A 6,647-nucleotide genomic window follows, 5' to 3' on the forward strand; every position below is an offset into this window, starting at 1 on the left:
GGGAAATTCTTCCTTGAACTGGCTGGGAGTGGATGATAAGATGTTAGTGCTAATGGTCCTATTGTTATAGCCCATGGAGCAGCCATAATTGTTTTGGCAAGGTATGGTAGGAAATTGAAAATTGGGGGAGCAATGATTCTATTCAGGGCCAATACCTAGCATGTAGTATGTGAAGCACTTTGATTCCTAACAAGGGAAGGTCATCTACTTTGGCTTTTCTTTTCACCTTTCCATTTTAGAATGTCTAGGATGTGAAAACCAAGCTTTGCAAGTTTATCAAAAATAGGGTCTTGCCCACCCTATTCCTTGGTACTTCTGACAAACCTTGTTTGTTCTAGGGTGCTAGGTTAGTTTTGTCTTTGAGCTTCACATCTCAATTGTCTTTCTACTCTTCGGATGTCCCTCCTTTGAACAACTCTTTCTAAAGCTTCAGCTCTTCTTTCTTCTTCTTCCAATACTTGGCTAGTGTTCCTATAATGTTCAATGTTCCTCCTATGTCTCCAAAAAAATGTATTAAGGGATGAAATTATGTCTTCTTGGTCATCTTGAAAACCAGGTTAGGTTGGAGCACTGGAAAAATGTTCTCATGAGGTAGTACCATTTTTCCTCATGATATAGGCTTATTAGTCAAGCGACTATTCATATCCCTAGTAGAGTCACCAAAATTATGTTGGTAAATAGATTTGTTCTTTTTTTATTATGACCCTTGAATGCCCAAATTATGAACAATATTTGATTACAAGCAGTTGAAAAGCCACTTCTAGATAGATTGGCCTTTCTCTGAATTAATAGGTACAACTCCCTATGGTGGATTTGCAATGAATTATGTTGTGTTCCTAAAACTAATATGGGGGTGTGTTCTTGACCTAAGAATAAAAGAGGTAAAACTAAGCCAGACCTAAACAGGATCTAACTCAAGCAGCAAAAAAGATTTCTAAGGAAGTGATTAAGTTTATGAACCCACACATCTTATGAACTCACAAAGCTTAATAGCATAACAACTAATACTGAATTGAATTAACTAGGATCTAAACTTCAGAGAAGAAGAAGTTAACTAAAAGGGAAAAATGTTTAAGAGATTCCTCTTTGAACATGCAATGACACTACTTATCACATCCGTTTGCTGCCTTGAAATAGGGGAATGAAACTCCATTCTTTCCTTTCCTCAATCCAGACAAAAGAGAAAACATATAACTTCAACTAACAAAAATGGAATAGAAAATAGTTGATACAAAATACCATTCAATTGACTCTGCAACATCAATTACTTCACACCAAAAATTTGTTGACCTTTTATTAATCTTTCAATTTCATACAAATAGGATTCTGAGATGACCATTACAATAGAAGTTTAATCATTTCATCTCCTCAAAGAATGAAAAATGGCAAGAAACTAGTTTTTTGTATTGTAATAATTACATAAGAAAGTGAAAAGGGGGCAAAATGTGAATCACTTCATCTTCTTCCCCTTTTCTACATTTGTTCTATAGGACTTAGCGGCAACTATGATTGGGATTAGCTCTTCATGCCTAGGCATGTGTATGTTGGTGTATCTCAAGAGCCACTTAGAATGTTCCCTAGCCAACTCCTTCACAACATCTAATTGATTTGGCAATTCCTCCATGGCCACATGTATGCATCTGCTGAGTTTCTGGAGTTCCGCAACTCTGTTTTGATTATTGGAAGATACATCAGTCAGAGTATCTAAAAATTTAGAGAAATTCTCCTTCATGATGTTTATCCCAATGAGTGTTTTTTCCTACCACTAGTCTTTGAATCTGTATGTAGTCCCCTCACGAGTTCAAATCCTCTATCTTGGGTCTTCTTCACTTTATCCTCTATTTCCTTAAGTCCTTTTTCGGCCAATAAGATCATTTCTAACTTAAATTGCATGCTCCAAAGCCATTAAAACAGAGGTTCATCCCCTTTGGCAAGATTTTTGCTTCAATGGCTTCGTTTGCCTACATTTGAATGATCATCTTCAGCAGAGAGATAAAATCATTGCTCTTCACTCTTTCTCTGGCCAAAGTACTACGATTTGCTAAGATGTTATCCTTCTCTATTTCTAATCTTAAGATAACATTGCCAATTTTTTCTATAATAGCGACTCCCTCTAATTTGAGCTTCCCAATTTAGTCTTTACCAATTTGGCCAAAGTGCCTATCTTCCTAAAGTTGAGAGATAAGGGCTTGAACTTAGGTAGCTGTAGGATTTCTAGTTACAATACTCTGGAGATAGTTTCCAGTGGAGTGACTAATTGTCTGATGAATCTATTCAACTCTTCTATCTCAGCCTTCATCCTAGCTTTTGATAACTTTAGGTCTTCCAATTATCCCTCGATTACTTCATTGGTTGACTTCCACACACCAACCTTGGTGTCATTTCTGGCCTCTCCAAGGTCCACCGAGTGTAGAGTAAAATCATCAGTAGTCATATTTTCAATTCTTCCTTCTTTGTTGGGCTTTGCTATCTCCATTGTTAGGTGCCCTATTTCTAGATCTTTCCCAAGTATAGACAAAGTTTCTGCTTCTTTGCCTTGGTTAATGCAAATCCATAAAGAACTACAAGGGATATGGTATTCTTGGTAGGGGCACTTTCATCTTCCCTTTTTCTCTTTCTCTCCAAATCACCCTCTAACCAGGACTAAGTGCCTATCACCTTAGAGGCTGTCCCAAGTGAATCTATGCTAAACATCTTCTTTACTGGAGTGATTGTCATCATAGTTGAAGAGAAGGGATTCTTTGGGGCCTGAGAAATGAGCTTGGAAGAACTCTAGCCTTTCTCCAACTCTAAGGTTCTCTTCGTTGCCTCTTTAGATTCAGTAGATTCATTGCTACTGCTCTTTCTATCTCCCAAATTTACTATCTATACTAGGGAGCCACTTGGTTGTAGAAGTGTAGCATTTATTGGTGGAACTAGGCCATGATGAGGAGACGGGACTAGTGTAACATGAGGAGAGGGAACTAGGGTAACATGAGGAGAGGGAACTGAGGCAACACCACTATCCTTTGGCTCCTCCATCTTCTTTTCCTTTACATCAGTTTGGGTTCCAATTACTAGGAGGGAGCCATCATGACACGTCTTAGCTATGGGATTTCTCTTGTCTAGAGGTTGGTCACCTCCTCCTGAAGGTTGAACCGGTCCTTGAGTGATAGCTAGTGTTATGCCTAGTGTAGCACTCTGGGAGGAAGAGGGAGTTGTAGTTGCTAGAGAAGCTTGAGTGGTTGTGCCCTTACTCTGACTTCTTTTAGTTGTCCATTCAACCCACTTCCCAATTCTTTTGATGATTCAGGCCATCATAATGTCTAAATCTTCCTCAGCATCCTCATAGGGCTCCAAACTAATAGGAGTGTTTCTTAACTTAGTCAGATATGTATTACTATACATATATTTCCCATCATCCTCCAATCCTTCAATATTAGGATTGATATTATATGTTTTATTTGCTACACTATGAGCCTAGTGAAAGCACGATCTCAACTTTCAAATTCATCTTTATAATCCACCCAATAGTCTTCAACAATGGTAATGTGTTTGATCACACTCTCAATCTGTAAGACATCCCTTGCATATCCATTTGGATCAAACATAGGTCTCCAAACCTCATACATCTCCAATTTTTATTTCATCTTGAACACTTTGAGAATATTCTTTGCATTAGATAGGGACTTGCAACTATAAGCTCGTACCTTCATAGGGAACTCATATCCCTTCTTCTTCAAGCTTCCACTTAGGACATTCACCTAGACTGCCTGCCTTACGATCTTTATCAGCATGATCATGTCACTCGAATACCTGGGAAGCTTCAAGGGGAATCCATCTAAAGCTACAAGACATAAATATGAGAAAGATGAGAACTAGATAAAATAGCTTCTGAAATAACTAATAGCCGCCATTGCCTCCAGACTAAATCTCCTCTCTGGGCATCCTTGGAGTTCCCTGCAAATTCTCATTGTGAATGCGTCATTAACTTTGACATGTTTTGTATAACCATTTTGCAATTACAAACATGGATAAAACTCATAACACTTCACATCATTAGGAAAATTTTCTATTCTTGGAGGGCCTGGCCATAACTATAGAGATGCTAGCATGTAAATTAGAAAGGAAGACATATACAAACTGTTGTAGAACTTTGTGGCATTGAGAGCATTGGAAAGATTTTCACTTACCTCATGAGCCCAATCAATATATTGTGTATCTAAACAAATAACTTGCACCAAAAAGAAATATTGTTCAACAAAATTTAGAGCTTCTACCTCACCTTTCAATCTGTGCAGGAGAACCTGAATGTCTACAATCTTAGGTTTGATATTAGTACCAAATAGAGTTTTGTGGAGCTTACTCTTGATGCTCCACAGCTTTTGAAACCAAGATTGCATAATTTCCTTCCTTCATACCATCTTCTTTGTGGAGAACTCAGAAACTACTCCTCCTACTGTCAAGTCTGAAAACTCCTCCCATTCTGGAACCTAGAGGCAATTCACCACAATTTTCCTATCAATGGAGATTAATACTATATGATTAGGTAACACAATTTGTCTGGTGTTCAGATTATAGTGATTTATGCATTCACAAATTAATTCTAGAGCTTGGACTGCCATTAGGAAACTAGCTCCCTCTACTAGTCCACTTCCTCGAAGCTTCTCAGTTATGGGATGAATCAACTCCGACTTCAGCCTCCTTTGGAAATCTTGCATATCATAAAAATGGAGTGAAGTATCTATGAAATCTTGCAATGTGGACTTGATTCCATTTATCCCATCAAAACCCGTAAACCTAGTTGCCATTTTATCTAAGAATGAAGTAAATTGGAATTTCGAATTTGGATGAAGAACGAGATATTGAAAATTCACAAATATAGACTATTTGAAAACATTATGCAATTTAATAGAATAACAGTTCAAGAAAAAGCAGTAGTTTGAATAACTATTATGTTTCCATCTATATAGGAGTCTCAATTCATTCATTGATCTTCAGGATTCACGCCACACAAATGAATTAAAGGATAAATTCATTGAAATAGTAAATGTGGGAGCTCTAACCGATATTTTGATGTCTTTTCACTATTTCTATTGGCCCAACGGTAACTTTCCTTTCTTTCATACTTACGTTTCCCATTAAGTTTCAAAAAATTATGAATAGAGTACTCTATAAGGAAATATCTAGCTAATTAAATTATGCTCAGTATACCTTTCCCACAATGGTTAGATTGTTTCCATTATCATCTTAAGATGTTTTGTGTGTAATTCGTGGGCCCAATCCACTTACAAAGTTAATTTTCTCTTAAATGTGGAAAATCGTCCTCATGGGTTGAAAACCTGCCGAAGAGAAGACGATTCTCATTTTCCACCTAGGCTTTTCTTTAAACTATCTTTTGAGTTAATATTTCCTTTGGGTTGGGAAAGGCTTAAAAGAACTGCGAAAGTTGAAAGGGGTCCACTTTCTTGTTTCTTTCCTTTACAACTACCTTTGGCAGAAAACAAACTTCATGAGTCAAAAGCCCACCGAGGAGAAGTTAGTTTTGAGTTTTCCACCTAAGATGATTCCAAGCGCTATGATGAATCTTGAATGTCTTCCAAGGTAGAATATTGTAGTGAAAATAGGGATTTTCCATAAGATAGCTCATTATCTTCTTATATTGATCCGTGAGCCTCATTTGTTGCTCTTTGTGGGAAATCACCTTCATGGGTAGAAACTTGCCGAGGAGAAGGCGATGCTAATTTTTCTGCAAGCTTCCTTCCTTCATCAAAAACATGATAAGCCATGAACAAGCTTAGCTTTGTGAATAACTTTTTCATGTTGTAAGAATCCCCATCAAATTAGATACTAAGCTACCCGTAAACCCTCAACATCACAAAAAACCACCTAGTCATAAATGTGAGAGAAGGGAAAGATGAAAAATCCAATGGTGACTCTTTTCACCTAAGAAGAATTAAAACTAGACCTAGAAAAACTTAGGCTTAAATGAGACACAAAATCTTCCACTTTTGTGAAATGGTTACAGGGTGAAAAGTGGGGCAACATGGCCAAACATAAGCAACTGCAGTTGGCATGCAAAGCTAGAAGGCTTAAGAGTATGAATGCTTGAAGGGTGAACAAGCTATTAGAGCTGAAGTGTGTGAATACCAAGTAGAATGGAGGATTAAAAAAAAGATTTGCAATCTGCAAGTGAGTTGTAATTTGTTAATAGATCAAGCCTATTGTTACTTTCTAATCATTGTATTAGTCTAGGGTAAATCCTTTGGATTAAGGTTGACCTAATAGTCATTTGTAAATCCTTTAACCAAGTGACATTCTAATGAAATGGTCTCAAGTCCTCTAATAAGGCTCACTCCTAATAGGGTCCTTTAACCGAGTCACATTTAACTATGTGTTTTGTAACCTTAATAGGGTTGGCCTTTCACTGGGCATCACTTTAGAAGAGTGAGAATTAGTAGCATGTTATTGGTAGTTTTTCCCAAATTGGGTTTCCATGTAAAATCCTTGTGTCATATTGTGTGAATGTTCTTATGTTGTTTCATGTTTACATTTCTTCAAAGTTGTTTTGACCTGGGACAGTAACCTACAAAGTTTATGTATTGTATGATCTAATGGATGCATAGATGATAAGGTTTTATGGATATGGGTCTACTAAGCATTGAAAA

The sequence above is a fragment of the Cupressus sempervirens genome, chromosome 6 (genome assembly GCF_028749045.1).
Source record: "Cupressus sempervirens isolate cs-2001-9-10 chromosome 6, ASM2874904v1, whole genome shotgun sequence".
NCBI lineage: Eukaryota > Viridiplantae > Streptophyta > Pinopsida > Cupressales > Cupressaceae > Cupressus > Cupressus sempervirens.